At 39.7% G+C, this 21,243-nt stretch overlaps 1 protein-coding gene across 6 annotated transcripts in view; it reads right to left on the bottom strand.

The window, feature by feature from the left end:
- TBL1XR1 (transducin beta like 1 X-linked receptor 1) overlaps window positions 1-21,243 on the bottom strand; it is a 110,451-nt gene that overhangs the window by 55,937 nt on the left and 33,271 nt on the right. For all 6 annotated transcript variants that reach the window (XM_017810729.1, XM_017810726.1, XM_017810727.1 and 3 more), the window contains one exon: window positions 6,349-6,413. The gene's annotated coding sequence lies outside the window, so the exon portion shown is untranslated. The remainder of the gene's footprint in view (window positions 1-6,348; window positions 6,414-21,243) is intronic.

A 21,243-nucleotide genomic window follows, 5' to 3' on the forward strand; every position in this document is an offset into this window, starting at 1 on the left:
ACTAGGCTTATCTTTTTCTAAAAACAGCTGTCAAACGCCTGAACAGATCATAAAACATCATTAAAACACATGTAGACCTTAATAAAATATGGTCCATCTACAGCCAAAAGAAATTAAGTGAAAGGGGAAGATTTCATGAATACCGTTAATGAGGACAAAGATTCCAAGCGTGGCTCACATTTGACACCAATACCCTCCATTTGTGTGAGTATTAAACTCATGGATGCTGATCCTACATACATATGCTCAGTATCACCCCCTCCGATTATTCAGATCCCTTGTCTTGAATAGTTTCTTATATTTGTTCACTAAATTACAATAACAACACCACACATGACCTTTATTTACAAATATGGGTGCAATAACCCACTGATTACAATTTCTGTTTCTGTTAATTTGGTGAACTGGAGACTTGGCATCCAAGTACAGCTTCTGGACCTGCCATCCCTGTTGATGGCCCTGAAAACACAAGGTCCCTGGTCTTTATTGACCAAGTCACCAAAGGTCTCAGCTTCTCCTAAGTAAATAAAAATCAGTATCACTACTGTCATTCCCCACAGCCTGCAGACTTCCTGTTGTTCTGCAGCAACATCCATTATCTCCCAGCATCAGCACTGCTGAGACTAAGGGCAGCTTTTACCTTTGTTAACTTGAACTTACAACAACTTTCTGTTGACAAGAAGGAAACCAGGATCAAGGCCTGATGGTACAAGTGACACAATAACACAGTCTTCTGTGAAACAAGCCTTGCTCTTCTCCAGATGGTAACACTAATGTGCTGGGACACAAAAGAGCCTGTCCTTGGGTTTTCTCTACAACATCCTACTTCATGCACACCTATGATATGCAGTCCAATTTTTTAACTACACAACAAACTTAGTCAATGTCGAGAAGATTTTATGCTGTATTTCTAATTCTTTCAATATAATAGAGCAGGAAAAGGGTCATTTCAGGTTACACGACTTCACCACGGGCATATGGCAGTGAACCCAGAGCAGAAACATAAAATCTCCCTCTCCTCTAAAGCAGATGGCACACTGATCAAGTAAGATATAATCTAATGCTAACTGCACTACTATTGCTGCCATTATCTATTGAACAAAACCAGTATAAAGCAGTAAAGACAGAAAAAACCCAAGGCAGGAGAGGTGAAGCAGGAGGAACACAACAAGGAAAAAAACAGAGCAAACCAGCTGTAAGAGAAGACAAGCCACTGCAGCAGAAGAGGCCTCTTTTCAGGTACATTTAAGATTTAAAATGTATGAATGGCAGTAGACAAGGAACAGCCAATGGCCCTTATCCTATTTTAGAGGATGTTCCCATAGAGCTTGAGATACTGGCCCAGTTCCCTCTGCTCTTGCACGGCACTGGGCACCTGCCAGGGGCTAAATAATCCCGGCTGCTTCGATAATTATATATTTATGATTCTGCCGAGAATTCTTAGTCAAAGCTTACTTCTGAACTGTAAAATGCTTAGAGAACCAGCAGAGAAAGTTCTCTGACAAATGTTACTTCAAAATGGAGCCACCACTTCTTAATTTTTTAAGGACGTTCATTTCAGGTTTAGTTGACTCATTTCATGATGAACTTTAATGGCAGAAAAAGGGGAAAAGAGGTGTTTTCCTTCTGAATCAGAAAGGGATCTTGCTAATGTGTTTAACTTGCTTTCTGTAAAGAAACAGACATTTCAAAAACCCTTTCAAAAATGGTTCAGAATACAATATACATACAATTTTTAATGCTTATCACAGTATGCACCCTACCACACGACACAATTTTTCTTTTGTATCACATTATTAGCATTTCCTCTTCCACACATAAACCACTAGATGAACTAATTCATGCTGGTCAAATAAATAGAACTGATGTATAAACATTCTGAAATATAATTTCTCAGCCATAACAAATTATCAGACAAAATACATTGCACTTCACATTCCTTCATTGGTAATAGCATCCACTGATTTCAGAAGGAGCAGAACAGTCTAAAATTTCATGTGTAGTCACTTATTTTAGACTATTTTAGAAAGTGCTAGAAATATATTTTTTTTCCCCTTTTAAAGCTGCACTCCATAAACTGTACAACCAACAGCCTCAACAATAAATTTCATGGCCACTTTCAGGCCCTACTGTTCAAAGTGCTTTCAAGCCTGATTAGCTTTATGCATGCGAGCGCTCCTTATTTATATCTCAAAACAACTACTCCTACATTCAAAGTTACATGTATGCATGTGCATTTGTATTTCATAGAATAAGGGCCTTAGTCTTACAGGGTTATTTATTTTTAAGCCATTATTCAACGCTCTTGAGGCCAACATCTTCAGCACTGTCAAGTTTCATAAACACTTGAAAGCAGGGGTCCCTCTGCTCAGTATAATCACAACTGACCTTCAGCTCTACCACCTTACGAAGTTCTGCCCATCTCCAGATACTCCGTTGTATATACTTATACTGGAGAGATGCCACTCAGCTCCTCTTGAAACAAAGCCAATTTTGCAATTCCAGTGCAAAAACCTTGGAGTTGGTGGCACAGACCTCAAGCTGTCCTTGGCAGCTGTCAGCAGAGGCAAAACTTCCACACCAAATCCCTCCAGTTGTGGGTGCAGGCTCCTGCCCTCTCCCTCATTTGTCTTCCTCTACATGAAACCATTTTAACATAATGGACTGGCAGAAGGTTAATGGCAGATAGATCAGCATTTAGATGGGTTTAGCTGCTGGAGAACCACAGGCTAATACTCATTTATTACTTCAGCTCTCTTCTAAGGAGTGGTAGGGTCACAGGACAACCTAAAGGCACCACAGAGGGGTTCAAAGCAAAAAATCTTGCTGCAGTCTTGGGGGAATTTTTGGAGACATCTTCCAATCCCTTCACTGAACGCATTTTTCTTTGGAGTGACTTATCCTCCCCATCTCCTCCAAGCACTCCTGCTGTTTCTGGGCTAAACACACTGGGTAGATAACTACATTGAAATGTTGCACCCATGGAATTTCCTGGCCCAAGAGATTTAGCGCCCGCAGAGTTGTTCTATAACATCTCTTACAGACAGGAACAGCTCATGTAACAAACAGGTCTGTCACACCTTCAAAACACACTGTGATGGCTTCACCTAAAAGCAGACAGCATTAAAAAGAATGGATTCAAATCACCTAGTCAGTATTGCCCCCAAGATTATGTGGACACGCATTAGCTTTTGATGACACCGGTTTCCTGGAGAATAAGTAACACAGGCTCACTGCTTATCCTCAGACTTGGCCTGTGGCAGCTTGTAATAAACAATAACATCTCCTATTCTTTTCTGCATGAGACTTTTTCAATCGATGAGGGTGCTGATGTTTGACAAACCACCCGTGTAGTAAAAAGATGGAGCTAAGAACCCAGGCACGGTGTTTTCCAGGATGCCTCTCAGAAGGCCACCATGTTGCCTTGCTTGTTTGATTCCTTCACAGCCATTTTTGGATGCAAAATTAAACTCATCACAGCAACCTGCCATGTAAGAGCCTCAAACTGCACCTCCCACCTTTCTCTAAGTTTCTGGGTTTTGCACAGTCCTTTATATATATTAGATATACATATACGTGCCTGCATAGATACATGCACAGATAAGCACACTCCTATTGCCACACAAATTTATGCACACACAGAGATCTGCTTCAGTAACTTGTAGAAGACAGAAAGACAAACTATTTTGATTCCAAAACTCACAAGAGAAGCCTTGCAAGGTATGATGGAAAACCTCTCTCGGGCAAGCTACCTGATCCATCACATAAGAAAATTTATTTGCTAAAGCCTTTGCTGAAATCCTGACATCATCTTTTGCTTAGACCAAGGCTTTAAATATTCATTTCCAACACATCCATTAATCCTTGTGACTGTGGATTAAGTACCCAGTTATCAGTCTCTAAATGAACCTTTGAAATCTTCGAAAAAGTAGCATTATACACTTATTTTCCTGCACTTAACAGGCATTTTCGTTAAGCCTTTGCATCTTTCTTTTGAGAGGGTGAGGAACATTAAAGCAGACTGGAAGAATGGGAAAGAGAACTTACACCCACTGGACATAGTCATATCCTCTTTTAGGAGGCTATATCACAATATAAATATTTTATTTTTAAAAAAATTGCCAACTACTACAATGTATTTTTCAGGAGTAACTGGAATTTTACCCTATTTAGTTATCGGTTATGTATCATATATCATGCAAAAAATAAGCTTCTTTTAATTACCTCTAAAATAGAAAATCTAAGAAAAAAAAAGAGGATGTGTAAATTGTTTTACTAATTTTTTTTACTATTGAGAAATGGAACTGACAATCAGAATTAAAAAATGATCCAAAATGCTACTATCATTTCTCAAGGGAATCAGAAATTAATTTCTTATTCAAATACATGTGTTGAACATGGGCAGCCAAGCTAAACCAAGTCGTGTTTGGGAGATGTACACAAACTGCTTTTTTCAGCAACCTCTGGCCCACACTTCGTTTACACACATCAGAGAAAAAAATATCATAATAAGAACCTATAAAAGCCTTTTTTCCTATACTGATAAAGTTATGATTACTTTTGGAGTGATGAAGAATGTGTCTAGCTTGTCTCTTGGATGTAAATTCAAACTATTTCAAAGTTAATTAGAGGTGAGTAACTGTTTAGAAATCTCTCGAATAATAAAACACAATAACTTATAGCACAAAAACAACCCTTAAAGAAAAGAGCACTTCACTAGAAGTAACAGTTGGGCATATTTTATGATCACTGTAACAACTACCATGCCCTGGGGACTGAGCAATTCTGAATTTCTAATATAATTTGTAGGGGGAAAATTAGGACAAAATGCAGCAACATTTCAAGTACAGTCTCTCAGTATTTTAAAATTTTATGAAGTATAAGGAGTAGGTTAATATGAAATGAGTCATGTTTTTAAGAGAAGCAGTAATACAGATCGGTATCTTAAATCATAACTAAAATAACACTCAGCTACTACAAAATAAAAAGAAATCAGAGTAGCTTTTTGCTGGAAAAAGGTCAACAACAGTGAAGGTTTAGCAATACTAGAAAAGGCTGAGAACACTGCTCATTTCAGGTTTGAGAAGCTGAAATACCAGGTTAAGTGACCATGTAAACACGATGCTTTCTCACTCAACAAATGTTTCCACCAGCTGAAATTCATCCCAAATCAATACAAACTCTATACATTATCAACTCTGAACCTAAAAATCAGACTATTAAATGACATACACATTTGGTGCAAATCTGGTGATTTCAGGTGGGTATTTGCTTTACTTAGTGCCAAATATATTACATTTCACTCCATGTCATCTCTGGGAGTGAAAAGAATTGCTTACTGCATTTCAAAGTAAAGAAGTTACAGCCAAGCAAACTCTTCTGTAGTGTCATTTTCCTCACAGGGCAAAGACAGTGGCTATTTACATATTCCTTAGACCTATGCCCACACACAAACCAAAGGAAACAGCTCTCAGACCCAAAATTCAGGTTTCAAAGCAAGTGGTTCGAAATATCATCCCTTTGACTTCTGTACTGAGCATAATGATCTAGAGATGCTTCAAATATAAAACTCAGGCTGGCATTTTATCCATTTATTTCTTTAGGCTGCAGTTACCATTCTTGTACACCTCAACTGTGACAACACAAGAACCCAAGACTGTTGAAAAAAGATTATTTGATCAAAGCTGAAGCAGTAAGTTCCAGTCCTTCCCTTCAGACCTCACCTCTGCTTTCCATATGCACAACTACCAGGAAGCATCAGCAAACCACAAAGACAATCTGAAAATATGAACTTCCAATAGTCTGTAACACTGACTAACATCCCAGAGATGGAAAAAGAAGATTGCACCAACCAATCCCCTTCCTACAGAAGCTAAGATTTTAACTTCACTGGTCTTGCACTGCAAATGGCCTGAAGCAAATTACACCTTACACTGTAGAGTTGGGGTTTTTTTTGAATAGGAGAAGCTGTTTAACATTGAAACAAACTGCAGAGAGCACCCAAGTGGGGGCAACAGAACACTTAGCTCAGCTCGCCCCAAACAGGCTTTTGGCCAAAAGAGGAAGCAACATCAGCTACCAACAGGATGAGCCACGTTATTGTCAAGTCACACTTCTCGCTTCAGAATCAACACGCTGCCCTACTTTCCACAGGATAAAAACCAGGTGCAACTGTAACGTTTCTGTCAAACAGCATAAAGGTCTAGAGGTTCTTCAAAAAAATTACAATTAGCACTTGTGTGCTAAAAAGTAATTATTCTAAAAAATACTATTTGCAATACAAGTCTGCTAATGGCACGTGAGCAGGAAGGAACCACACCACCTTTAGTCAGTTAAAAAGGTACTTACCATTGGCAGTGCATTGATATGCAGAAGTTTTCCTTTCAGGCGCCTCTTGCCACAGAAGGGTGATGCTGACAAGGAAATAAGGAGAGGAAAGAGGACACATTAATATTTATTATTTTCAAAATGGTGGTCTTAACACACAATAAAACGTTATCAAATATGGGCCTTGCAGCCTGCTCTGTTCAGGTTGCTGAGTGGTTACCACTGAGTTTGCACAGCCTGGAGCAGAGCAGAGCACAGCACACAGAGCTGGGGTTTTGCATATCCTGTCGCTCCCCACATCACACATCGGCTCCTGCGGGGAGCCTGAAACACAGACCTTTGAACAAACAAGCCCGGTGAATGAACACTTGCACCATTAGACCTCTAGACGGTCGCACCCATTCAGCAGGAGCACACACAAACAAAACAACCCGGGTAGAAAAAAACCTGCTGTCTGGATTTTGCCTTAACTCTCTGGAAAAAAGCTTCGGGAAGGCAACTAGGCAACTGACAATATCTTCTGCCCATGCCAAATTTCTTCTGGAAATAAACCTCAGCTACCAACACCTAAACACTCCAAAAAGCCCCAAACAAAAATCGAAGTTCCAGTGGTTTGACTTCCAAAATGGTTACATCCACTGTGAAGCAGTAAAAGAAAAATAAATCTGCTTTTCAAACACATCTTGCGCTAAATAACTCTGTTTATGTACAGAGGTGTACCCATGTGCCCAGACAGTTACCAACTCCAGCAGTGACCTCAGTAATTAAAAAAAACAACTCATAATAATTGCTGCCAATATTTGACAACATGTACATAATAGAAATCTTCCTAGTGCAATATTCAAGAGAAATCTTGCCCACGTTCATAACCCCAACAAAAATATAATCCAAACAAATCCACGCTCTCCTACATTTCAGTAATTCTCACTGCATGTCAATAATAATTTTATGCATCTAAGAATGAAATAGTTCAGTATAAGCAAACAGATTCTGATGTCCATCCACTGCAACATCCATTTTTATATTCAGCAATGACAAATGATTTCTATTCACACTAATATTCCTGAGCGACTGCCCTTCACACAAATACTTGCCAGACGACTTTTCTTTAGGACATAATCTAATCGCCCACTCAAAGAGCAGGAAGGGTGACAGATGGACATGGGTGACTAATAAAGTATTATCAGACTATTTTTAGATTAAACTCTTTACAAAGCGTCTGTAACCTGTGCTAAAAAACTTTTACTGTGACTCAAGAATAACTATGGGATTTGGGGCTCATGATCAACACGAGGTTCTCAGGTACAATTTTCAAGCTCAACAAGAAGGAAATAAATTATTATAAAGCCATTCTTGGACCCAGTCAAAAAAAAAAAACTACCTGCAGCATTTGGGCTTACTTTATTCTTAGAAGATCCCACACAGCAGGCAGAAACGTCACCTTCACAGTGCAAGCAAGAGGCACTGCAGAGGATGCTGAGGAATGCTGGGAATTGAAAGAATTTGCAAACATGCTCTTATTTCCTTGCTTAGTTGTACTGGGGCGGCAGAAATTATGTAAATAGGCTGAGGAAAACTCTATTCCTCAAGTGGCACAGTATCCTATGCAAGGCCACTCAGAAAGTCTGCTTTTTCCACAGCCAGAGCTGCAGACCAGCAGAGAAGAGAAAGCTTTAACACCTCGCTCCGCAGACCCCATTAAAACATTACTTGCTTATAAAAAGAATTTTCCTTAAAAACTGAACAGAATGCCAACTAATCAACCAATATTATTTTGAAAAACAGTCTCAATCATTATAAAAGCTGTGTGCAGAGAAAGGCAGAGGAGGGCCCTGCTGCCCTGTTCCGAGTGAGATGCTTGGTTTGGGTTATTTCATTTGGGAAGGGACATGGTAAATGTAAATAAAAGAAAGGATGATTGCACAAACATAAACCATTTTCGTCAATGAAAAAAGGCCTTCTTTGGTACATGCTGCCCAAACTGTCTCCTTCCAACACCTCTTTGCCCTTGTGCAGTCTTGAGTGCAGTACTTATCATCAGAGCCAGAGAGGGAAACCTTTCCGCCTGATCTGTGGAAGAGGCTTCTTGTCCTTCGCTTTATATCTAACAGGGCAGTGACACGGAAAGAAGCTGGAAGCAAAGACTCAAGAGAGCAGAGAATGAGAAAAGAAAGGGCTCACTGACTTCACTTCATTCCTCACTCAATGTTAATTGGTTGTAAGCTCCAGTTTTAAATAAGGGCGCTTGAAATGACACGTAAACATCTAGAAAACTCTGCGATGTCCTTCTCCAGAATCGAGTGCTGAGTACAAATGCCTCATCAGCAGCTTTTTTTCTTTCCAAATTTATCCTATTGGATTTTGGCATGCACCTTGAAACAGTGCAGGTGACAGTTATAATTTATTGATTTTAGACTATCTCTTGCCTTTATATTCTGACCTGTTATGGTGATTTAAACAGGTGCCCAAGCGCAGTAACTGCTACACTATGTGACACTTAAAAATAATCCACCAGATGCCCTTGAAGTTGATAAAGCACACCTGGGGAATGCACAGTAGCTTGTGAGTTCGGATCCTTCCATCTTGGAGAGGCTAGGAACAGTTCATTGCTGCCTGATGACTAACACACTCAACGTGGCCTGAAGACTGCTCCCCTCAACTTAAAAAGAAAGAAGATTTTGCCATGTGTGCAGTGACCTGCTCACAGCCAGCACTCACCAGCCTTGCCCACCCCAGCTCTTTCTGCACAGAATGGCATGGCACACTTAATGCCCACGTCCCTCTGTGACACTGTGCCCAAACACTCAGTACAACACCACACATCATCTCCTCCTAAAGGGCATCCTGAGGCCATAAACTCGAGGCCAGAGCTTGCACACAGAGGTTGAGGCAAACAGGTTGCTCGAGACAGGCAGTTCCCACCTGCAGGGCCAAAAACTAGCACACCAAAGAGGCAAATAACAATCCATGCTGATAGCACAGGCTGGTCTGCTGCTATCAACCAAGTAATAATCGTGTGGTACAAAGGAAACCACAGATAAAAACAACCCTGGAACCACACAGTGACAAACACGGTTATAAACACGTAGCTCAGATGTACACTGATGTTATTCCTTACCTGCTTCCGAACATAATCAGTTCAAAGCAAGGATTTCTCTACAAGCTATTGCAAAAATGTTTATCCATTTTCTTCCAGAAAGGCCACCATTCAAGCTACTTTCTCCTCTCCAGCCATTACATGGGGTTTGTGCCACGGCTAAACCCGCAATTTTTGCGCGAGCTTTGAATTGTTCCTGTTCCCCCTGTGAACTTGTGCACTTGTGTTTCTCTTCTAATCCTCTTAGGATCACACTGTTTATACTACTTTCTGAGATTTTGGTGCTATTTGAGCCCTAACAACAAATTTAGTCACTAGATGTTGTGCTTTGTGAATTACAAAAGCCTTCTAAGGACACGGTATCTTTTCTTCTAAACTATCCTCAAGTATCCAGCTTTTATCTGGATTCAGTATCTGGAAAAAGCGCCCCAATGAAAATAGAATTAAAAATAACTAAATCCTGGATATTCCCCTCAGTAACTAGGCTGTAAAAAGCATCAGACAATAATTTTAAAAGCCTAAATTGAAAACTAATCACTCCATTGAATCCTTCCTTTCATTTGGTTAACAGGCACACACAACACTAGCGGTGATTATACCACTGCCATGCCTGGAACATAAACAAGAGAAAACCAAAGCTACTTCTTTTAATCACAGTTCCACAGCAAGGTATGGCAATTTTTTTAAGCAATTTAGCATGTCTACAATAACATCTGCTTTTCAGATCTAACAGTGAAGCTGAACCGAGACAAATACCAAGTTGGAAAATTCAGGAGAAACAAATACATATAATTGTGGGGGGGAGGAATCAGCACCACACACAAGACATTGTGAAAAACTGTCATTACTTGCAAGTAGGAGGTAGCAATAGGGATCCTAGTGACAAAATAACGCCCACAGACTGCTCCAATAGTTCACTCTGGGAGCAGGGAGTGGCACAGCACCGGGAGTGTGCTCCGATGGAGAGGGGCATCACAAAGGGTATTTTACAAGAAGCCTCATCAGTGAGCACTGAAAGTATCCAAGACCTGCCCAGAGACATATCCACCCATATTCCTAAACGCTGTCTGAAACAGCTTTTCTCTGTCAATTGAGAAACTTTTATTTCCAGATCTTTTTTCCGTCTTTTACCTTTATTAAATCAGAAATATAGAAAAACCCGACGTAAGCTGACTTTCTGAATGTTTCAAAGGTGAAATGTTTAACTTGTACATTCATATCACATTAAAGTTGCCCAGCTTTCCACACGTCAGAAGTATTCTTTCAAAGAACAACCACCTGTCTGTCTGAGGACGTATGTAAGCCAACAATCAAAACAAAGCAAGGTATCTGAGGGGATAAAGAATAAGAACTGGGTAAGTAGACAGCACTGTTCTGGAGAAAAGATCATCCGTACATAGGAATCACTCTTCAGAAGTGCATAGAAACAGGATTCACTGTGCAGTGAGAAACACAGGACAAATCAGAGCAGAGGAAAGGAATAATGTAGCAGCTATACACAAGTTCAAACACCAGTTTCTGTAACAGTCAAAAAATTGAGGCAACCACAGAAAACAGCTCACAGCCCACTGAAAGGGAAAGAAGCGGAACTGCTGGATAGGAAACTAACTTAGCCAGCTCCATTAAAAACCCATAACGCAGCCCAGTAATCTTGTCAATACCAATCAGCTGGTACCACCGGGATGGAGGAGGGCGAGCTGTGCTGCAGCACCATTTCGCTTGCAAGGCATTTAAATGAAATTCATTAGTAAGTAATCCAATTCACATAAACTGTAAGTTAAAGGATCCTAGAGAATGAAGTTAAACCCAGTCTAGACCAGGAAAGGGTATAAACAGTTATTACTCAAAGCACTGAGTGTTACAAGAAGGGATTCTGGCCTCTGGAGCAGTCACAAAACCCCACCTTCACAGACTGCTACCTGCAGGATGGCAGACCACCCGTGAAAATTCCAGGTAGTTTCCAATTTGTGGGGTTTTCTTTCTGAAAATAGCGGACATGATGATTGACTAGTGACATATTGATAATAACAGCAGCATACTGACAAATCATTTTTTTTGTGATTTTATTCTAGAACTGAGTTTTAAATTTAAATTCATCACTGCAAGATTAATCAGAGAAAACAGCCTGTCAACCTGCGTGCTCTCAGCAGACTCACCTCAAATTGGAAAGAGAAAAAAATTTTTCTCTCTCTTAAAAGAAAAAAAGAAATCTAATGTGTAGCATTTAGGGGCCACTCTTTCTCTACGTTTATTACAGATTTCAAATACACACCTAAAAATTGAACCAAGACAGAGACAAAATATACCACTTTAAAAAAAAAAAGAAAAAAATCAGATTTTTTTTTCCCCATTCCCTTCCCTCGAGGTCAGTCAGAAGAGCCATGTTTCCCACAACACTAATCCAGCCTGCTCCAGGTTGCTAAATCAACTCAGCCGTGCTGCTGGGTGACAACCCTTCCCTTCCCCACGCAGAGCCTGTTAACTCAGATGAGCCTTCACAGCTGAACAGAGGCAGCACCTCCTTTTGTCAACACAGAAATATGTTTGTAGGGAACTGATAGTTCCAAGGTTGCCGGGACTTTTAGGTTGGTCTCCAATGCGGGGATATGGAATAAAGCTCAAACTGCTTCCCTGGGAAAATCACCTTCTTCCCTTTCCCTGCTGCTTCTAACAGTGCCTGCCCCGTCTGTGCCTTTAAACAGATACTGTGTTTTCAGAGCAATATATTCCTCTGCTTTGGGATTCATGATGGCCTTGCAGAGGAACATAGGTAGATTATGGCAAGCATCAAGAATCATTACAATGGGACAAAAGCACAAGAGCTTAAATTATTAGGGGAGGTGGAATACATGTTTTACGGAGACATCACATTTGGAACTGGGCTCAAAATGTTTAAATAAAGAAATCTCCCAAAATAAGAAGAGGATGTGACAATATCATGTTATTTTCAACCCAAATTAATGTAACCATCATTCAAGCCCTGGCTGTGTTTCCCTCAGTATCAGTAGAGCTACCACCCTTACTTTTTTGGGCACCCAGAAGTCAATTCTTTCAGTGTAAAAGCTCCATCTACATTTTTGTCAAGCCAAGCTAAGGACTGCTGAGGACATTGAAACAATGCAGCAGGACTTGGGTTCTGCTGCAAGACTCGGGTGTTTGCAGACGGGTTTGACGTCAACAGGCTCAAGTCGTCCCGCTGTGGCCACTGACCCTGAACATCGAGTACACCCAGTGGTGTTGAAGTTGTGGCTCTCTCCCTCTCTGGGAACACGGTAGGAAGGCTAGTTACCTTCTGTCTGCCCGCTGCAGGAGTGCCTCGCAGGATATTTGTCCTCGCAGCAAAGTATCGGGTTTAAAAAACAAAACGTATTCCAAAAATGTTCTAAAAAAAAAAAAAAAATCCACCTTACTTGTGATATTGGGCATGTGAAAGCAATAGCACAGGCTGAAGAGTTAGGATCCAAGAATTCTTTTAAAATCGCCCTCAAAATTATGAGTTACTTTTAATACTCAAAAGCACTTAAAAATCCACAGGTATGAAAACATTTTTCTGAAAACTTTTAGTCATACCAGGGGTCAGAAGTAAAGCCTGTGGTGGAGCTTGGGCTCATGTACTCCAGATGTTCCTGCAATGCAGCTCCACTAAAATAAGGTGTTTATAATGTGTTCCAGATTCTTCCTAAAATTATTATTACTATTATTACTTTGTGCAAAGCCAGAGAAAAACATAAGCCTCTCACTCTGTCAAAAAAGGTAACACTGATTGCCCTGAAACGATACATAGAACGCATCGAGAAATAATTTCTTTTTTTTTTTTTTTCCCCAAAAATACTGGCTATCAAAAGCTGCTGCACTTCTGCTTACAGTCCCCTCTCATTTCCCCAGGAACTTCTGAAAACCAAGTGACATCTGAAGCACAATGTACTTATGCAGTAGCAACACCTTTCTATAGAAACACTGTGCCTTGGTGATCGTTTCACAGAAATAACCATCAGATTATCTTACTTCTGTATAGGTAAAACCCCATGACTAAGCAGCAGACAAGTTGTCCAAGACCAAGCAACACAAGGATATTTTCCCTTTTTTCCAAATCTCCACTATCACCAATAGGACAACATCATCATTCCTACAAACCTCCTGCCTCTGCTCTTCTCATTTCTCCAACAGGGTAATTTGCATCCTTATGTGAGGGCTCTGACTCACAAGGAGTTAAAACCTACCCATGAGGGCTGCCCTTGTTCATGCACACCCAGCCATCTCTGCTAAAAGGACAACTTAATCTTACACAGCAGCTACCGAGCTGTAACAAATTGCAGATGAGGGTGTAGGAAAAAAGCCTGTGCCTCTCATTACCATGAAAAGCTTTCCTGCCTCACAAGCAGGTAGGACATCCCTGCAGCAGGGGTTGAAAACATGGAAAGCAGAGGGTCAGCACACTTGTTCCCAAATCAGCTGGCTAGTGTCCATAAGAGCTCAGAGGTGTGGCTCACCTGAAGGCTTTGGTTTAGTTTTATGCTCAAGTCACTCCTAGACAAGACCTAATTGCTATTGCAAGGGGAGACCTCGGTACCCCCCATCTACCCTCTGCCAGTTGGGTGCCCTCAACATTTCCTTTCCTCTAAAAAAAAAAAAAATAGTAGCTCTCTGCCACTCATCTCCTGAAGCATCCCACTGCAGGGTCAGAAGAGGACAGAACTGGCTCAAGAGAGGAAGAGGGAACACAGTCCTGCAAGGGAAGAAATGCAGGAACAGCACTGCCTTACAGCTCCATCATCAAAATACATCTGTTTCCAAGGGATGCCTGGTGCCTTGGATGGCAGTGGGCATCCCAGCACAAAAAGCTCACAGCAAACATGGAATGAGGTGCAAGGTATGAGTCACACCAGAAACAAGAGACATTAACTGTATAAAATATGTATCTATTATTCTGTTGTCTTTTCAAACCATTTACATACTAGAGCTGTTTATCTGTCACACTGACTGAATAGCAAAATAGTTGCATCAATATTAGACTTGTACATGGAGTAGGACACACTGAAACCTGGTCCAAAGAATAAGGAGCTTACAGTACACAGAAACATAGCAAAATATTTACTTTAGCACTATGGTCAAGGAGAAAAACATTTATTAAATAAATGGACTAAAGTCATTAATCAACAGTAGCATTAAACTAATATAATAATCCTGCTTGTTCTTTGCTTGTGGTTTTTTGTGGGGTTTTTTTTTGGTTTGGGGGGAGGGGCTGGGGGGGATGGTTAACAGCAGGACTTAAGCATAACCAAGGAAAACATATTTGTTTCATCAGTGACAGCATATTCAAAAGATCTGATGAGCATCAGGAAATGAAACCACAGTAGAGAGGTCTCACAAAGATCGTCACTAGGCTATGATCAATTGGTAAAAACCTAACAGTGCCCTTATTCAAGTCTGTCCTAAGCAGTAAAGAGGGCTTAGCTACATGTACAGAGTGGAGCTAATAAACTATGTACCCCCCAACAGACCTAGGTGGTTCATTCTGAAATTAAAAAAAAAAAAGCTTTTTCTAAAAAATACTGTTCACTACATTAATTAACACTTCAATTGTGTTGTGTCTTCCTACTGAAGAGGTTTCTCCCTACTAAAAAAGAGGGCAAAAAACTCTAAGCAAACGCAATTTGTTGCCAAAATGAGCCAAGTCAGTGTTTTTGTTTCACTGGAAATATTTTCTATTGAATTTCCTGTGGTCATTGCAGCTGTATAGCTCAACTTATACCCCCTTTGAATTAATGTATTACACGTACAGAGCAACACACAGAAGGTGTTTACCCTACAAATAAGTGGAAGTGTGATTAGATAACCTATTACACCCCTTTGCAAACAGTTAAAAAGGTGGAAAAAATACCGCTGATGTTAGTTAAGGGATCAGTCTCAGGTACAGGTATGTAACATCTCTGAGCAGAAGAGACATGGCGATTTCACAGGAGCAAATGTCAAGGGCAAGAAAAGATTTAGGTTTATCCAGTGAAGATTGGGTAGCTGGAAACACATTTTAAATAACCAGGAAAAACTTGCCCAAAACAAAATCATGCAGCTGAAGACTGATCATGAGAAACAGCCTGTGCCATGGGCCTCTGTTATTTTAAGCAAGAGTAGTAAGGACTCTGGAAGGAGTAATTCTGCCTAAGGAGAAAGATTAGTGTATAGCGTTTGATCTAACAGGGCTTTTCCCTTTCTTTACTTTTTGATTCTTATCTTGATTGTTTCACACCAGGAATGTGAAACTGGCTGAGCTGTGCATCCTGCAAATCTCGTTCAAACTAGAATAGGCTGGGGATAGGATTTCACCATTTGGGAATTTCATTTACAGAATCCTGCCTCTGCAGCCGCCTGCAGAATTCTTTGTAACTGCTGTCAGGGTTCATGAAACCGGTGAGTTTGGGGCTTTTCTTTTTTTTTTAAGTCAACTCACATTTATCAATGTGATCTACTAGACTGATTGGATAAAGTAACAAACTCAAGTCCTCTGGTCTTGGTCTTGGAGAAGGAAAACTTCCTTAATTTTTCAACTTGTGAAAGATAGAAAATTTAGCCACAGCTTAATTTTAAGATATGTCAGATAGCTAGCATCACTGAAATTACTTGCTCCATGAATGGTTTCTGCTGCTCTGATACAGCTTCAATAAGCATCCACAAAACTAGCCCAGCTTTCACTTCTACAAATAAAAGTGATGAATGTTTATGAATTTTAAAAATAAAATTAAAAAAGGCTACACCTCTGTTTTCAGTTTGAACCTACAGATATTTAGCTATTTTCACCAATGGAGAACAAAATGAAGGCCTGTAGATTTTTGCTGTTTTCTTTTGTGGTCATGCTAACACACACTGGTTAACCAAGGAAACAACTGGTGAATGCTGGGGTGAGGAGTATCAAACACATTTGTCAAAAATACTCCATCTGGCAAAAGTATTTCCCCTCAGTGTCAGAGACATCAAATATCAGGGTCTGGTTCATCTCCAAACAGAACATTGTAGGTATTATCTTAGTCACACCTAGTCAAGGACTTTTCTTCCCTGTTTTTTTGACAATGCTTTTTTACCACACTTTTCCAAGTCAGCGGCAGAATGTTTAAAAATGTTAAAATGGAACAATACGATGTATTTAGCACTAACAGATACACAGAACCTATACACCACAGTGTAAAAAATGCACAGAACTTGGCAGCTCAATAACGATGCATCTTCCATCAGCCACAAGTAATAACAACCCAAGTTTACAAGCTGCTGTGCTTCAGAAGAGACTGTTTACCAGATCAGATAAAAACAAGGTTCAATATATATATATATATTTTGTTGTATGACACTCTACAGCTGCAATCATTTATCAGACTTTTTCTTGTGCCTTATCGTTCTTATCACTGCCTTAGGAACAAGCAAAATCTTGGAATTACAAAAATGTCTCACCAGCACTTCTAACCCATTTAACTTTTTTTTTTTTCACGCCAGCTTTACCCCGAAATAAATCCACTTGCCATATTTTCCTAGGAATATTGCTACTTCACTGCTTTAGACATCCTTTTAGAGAAGTCTCATTTGACCCTTCTGGACTGTTGTAGCAGGTTGGGTGTGCTCACCACAGACACACTGACTGGCCCTCTCCCACAAAAACAAAAAGGATTCAGTTTTGCTAGCAACATTTGCAGACTAAACACTCTAAGTTTAAGAGCAATTAGCACTATTTGTTCTTTTATCAAGTTAAGATAATTTCCTTGGGGCATTTTTACCTAAATAATTTGTTAATGCAACGATTCAGAAAATTTTACTAGTTTTATCTTGTTGTTCCTAATAATATCCTTCTATAAAGCCATAAAAATGGATTTGAAGCTACGTTCATTTATTTTAGTCTACACATGAAGTTAATTTTTATTACTTCAGCGTGTAACGACTTTACTACAAAATTCTTAAGTGACTTGGACAATTGCCAGTCCTCAAAACGACACTTGCCAAGCACTCTTACCAAATTTTGAAGATACTGGCTCCATGGACCAGCCAGAGACCACCCATGGGCTCACAGGGCAAAGATGAGTGTGGGTGAAGGTATTCAGCCACAGGGAAGTGCAAATGTTTCATGCCAGAGAAGTAACAATAGTGTGAAGTGTTAGTAACACATGAGTGACAGGGATCTATGAAGCCTCCCATCACTGCGTGAAATTCCACTGTCCCAGCACATGCTGGGAGAGCCATAAAGGGTAAGGTAAGGATATAGCCCTGGATTCCAGCAATGTGGTGCAATGAAACAGCTTTTCACTTTTGCTAGTACGTAAGGACACTGCCAAGGGGGCAATGTGATTTCACGTGGAACTCTCCACGTAAAAACCTCTCACGTGGCACATTTTAGAGAGAGAGGTGTACTTGCAAAAACATTAAAGCCAACATTTGCATTTCTTTTGATTAACAAACCAAAAAGATAGTACTGAGGATCCAAATAGTCTGCTCATCCTTAGTCACCAGAAGACTTGACCTGGTGAGGTCATTTCAGCAGTCCTATCTGAGGCACTCCACCCAAACCCTCCTGGGGGGTTATTTTTCTCTTTTAGATTAATCATTTCTCACTGGTAACTATGAATTAACGATGATATAAAATCAAGTTTAAAGGACAGACATTTCCTCAGCCTCCCAATAGACCGCTGGCCTTGCTATTACCCTATAATCTGAGTGAAATTATCAGGATTCAGATGGACTTGTGATTGTTCACAGCCTGGACACATACAGGAGCATCTCCAACACCCTCTTGCAAAGAAAAGCTATGGGCACTGCCCAAGATGAGTAGCTGAGTTACTCATGGCCAGAAGGACCCAAAAAGCCAGACCTGAGGCATGGAAAACTTAAAAATTCTGGTAAGGAACACAGACACTTCCATGATATCAATATTAAATATGATTACAATTATCAAAGATTGAAATACAAACCCCTACAGATACCACATAGTAAATTTTAAACCACACTGCTTATTCTTTTAACCAATTAGAATAAACCAAAACTAAATGACAGTGCCTGAAGAGAACTGGCAGCAGGATCTCCAGTTCCAGCACAGGCTGCATCTCCAGTCCAGTGCCACTGCCTCACCAGGCAGTCATGGCATGAGGGCAGCAGAAAAGAAGAGGGAATACCACAGAAGCATTTGTTTGTTCTTTTTAAAAGTGTTTATTTTGTTTTTTTTTAACCTTTGCAAAAAATTTCTATTAAAAAAAAATAATAAAAAAAAGTCTTTTGTTACTCTTTAACTGAAATTTGTCAGTGTTCTGGCAACAGAACCCACTGCAGCATCTTTGGTATGTGCATTATTATTTCCTCAATAAAACCAAAGCTTTTACAATTACACAGTTTGTCTTGAATAATATAATTTTAAGGTTGAGATAAAAAGACATTGGTTGATATCAGTGAGATATGAAAAAGAGAAATCCAGGGGTCTCACTGATGCCCCTCAACAGCTGAGTCAGATGGAGGTGGTGTGGGTGCTCTGGTACACATTTCTGTAAAGGAAAGGCTGCACTGAGCCACACAGGAGATCCTTGAAGCATAGGAAAGCCTTCAAAACTCAGGGATGCAACACCAAGTTACAGGAAATCACACCCGGCTACTTCCACTTTCCACAGAGTAACGGGTGGCCAGAGCCAAGCAGCAAAACTAATTCACAAACATCTCTCTTGCATCTCTGACAAGTAAGAAGTTGAACCTGGTGTTTCAAACCAACTAAACCCACACACAGAGCCAGTGCACTCAGGAAAACACTGCTCCATGTGCTCTGCACTGCCTGGGATGGCACTGCCTTGACCCCCAAGCCGGGCACAGCTGAGTCCCAGCAGCAGGAGCAGCACCTCAGGGCCAGGGTGTTTTCTATGGATATACCTTGTGTCGAGACTGAGCTTAAATTTTAACTTGTAATTAAATTTAAAATCTTGGCAAACTATACCAAAATCTGACTTAAACCACTAGAATAGTTTCAGATAAATGAAATATTCAAGCAGTACATTAAATTTTGAAGAAAGCTAAACCACCGATGGAACTGCTGGAAATCAGACAGTGTTCACAAAGAGCATGTTTTAAAACCATTAAGTGGTCAGCTTTCACAGTGGCATATAAATTAATTTTAATACCCCAACTAGTTTGCATTCAACTAACTTCACTGCCTTGTATGTAGTCTGGACATTCAAGGATAAGAAATTTATCTGCCATCTGTAAGACGACAAACCCCTACTAATTCCAAAATGCTGAAGAACAAAATCAGTTTGTTTCACTTCTTTTAAAATAGTAGTTTTTCCTAGTTTTAAATGCATAATCTACATAAATAGCCCCTCTTTATCCAGTACACTGCAAGAGGAAAAGCAAGTGAAGATTTTGTGCAATAGATACATGCATTCATCTAAATGCAGCTTGACACAATAAATAAGGAACATGCTATTCATCAACTTGCAACTTCATAAAAAGTCATAAAAATTTAAATAATCTGTATAAATGAAGGTTATGCACTTTAACAAAAGCGGAGCAAAGCAGTAAATCAGCCTAATTAGCAAAATAAATACCATTTTTACTACAACAACTCAATCCTAGTAGCAAATCAAACATTTTAATAGATTGCAGCACAGTTATTTTCTCGACAAAGTTTGATTTCTCTAAATCCAAAACAAAATTACAATCAATTACTTCAAACGAGGGCTTCTGCCTGTTGATTAAATCGCCTTCACTTTGATCCACCCTGGGCCTTGCAGACATTTCTTCTGGTATTAAGTAGTCAAAGGTGTAAATTAAAGCTTGAAAGACCTCCTTAAAGAAACATCTAAAATCAGCCTTGATATTCAAAGAGCAGTTCAATACTTTCAAAAGAAAAAGATTTTGAATAGGGCAGCAAAGGCAGGCAACAGATCCAAGGAAAACCCTAGCAGGACATACATCCTGAGATTGTTGGTGCTCCTTCAGAGGTAAAACAGCAAGCACCAAACAAACAAATAAGAAAATTTAACTACTCTGTTCTGGGTTGCTTTGGTGGTTTTCTGTTTGTTTGTTTGTGAGGGGTTTTTAAGTTTACCTTTATCACTTAATTGTAAACCAGCAAACACTTAAATAAACTACAAAAGTGTATCCAGAATATAGCAATCTTCAAGTAACTACCCTGAGAAACAGGGAGAGAATAAGAGGGCAGTTGCCACAGAAAGTCACATATCTTACTGTGCCTGCCATTATTTTTGTATTCACTATGTAATCAAAACTAAGCTTTTTGCACTTCACTTCCGTAATTCACACACAGCAGTGCCACACTTGCTCTTTCTTCTGCAGGCAAGGGTTCCCCAGAAGTTCACTTTGGAGATTAGAAAATCTCAGCTCATGGACAACTAAGTTTTTTTTGCAGTTCCTCCTCTCTATCCCTTCTGGAACATCAGTAAGAAACACCAGTGACTGGAACAAGAGGGCTGATTTTAACTACAACAACATCAGGAGAATAATAAAGTTGTTCCCATTTGTACAGTGGCAAATGAGGAATCAATAATAATATAAAATATACACATTATAAAAAAAGAAACCTCAGAAAACCCCTTCTGAATTTATATTTCACTGTCTTACACACTTCAAAAGCATTCAAGGCCCTGAAAGATCAATACAACAAATAAGAATCTAAGGTGCAGAAATCAATAAATTTATTTTTTTTAAAAATATGTTAAATTGTATAGTAGCAAACACTGACATAAATCAAACAGATCTTCATATAGCAAGCAAAACAGGTTATAAATCAAGAATTTCTAAACCTCCCATATCTTCAAAGAGAGAATGTGGTAAAAAGAATATAT

The sequence above is a fragment of the Lepidothrix coronata genome, unplaced genomic scaffold (assembly GCF_001604755.1).
Source record: "Lepidothrix coronata isolate B3197 unplaced genomic scaffold, Lepidothrix_coronata-1.0 Scaffold29, whole genome shotgun sequence".
Taxonomy (NCBI): Eukaryota; Metazoa; Chordata; class Aves; order Passeriformes; family Pipridae; genus Lepidothrix; species Lepidothrix coronata.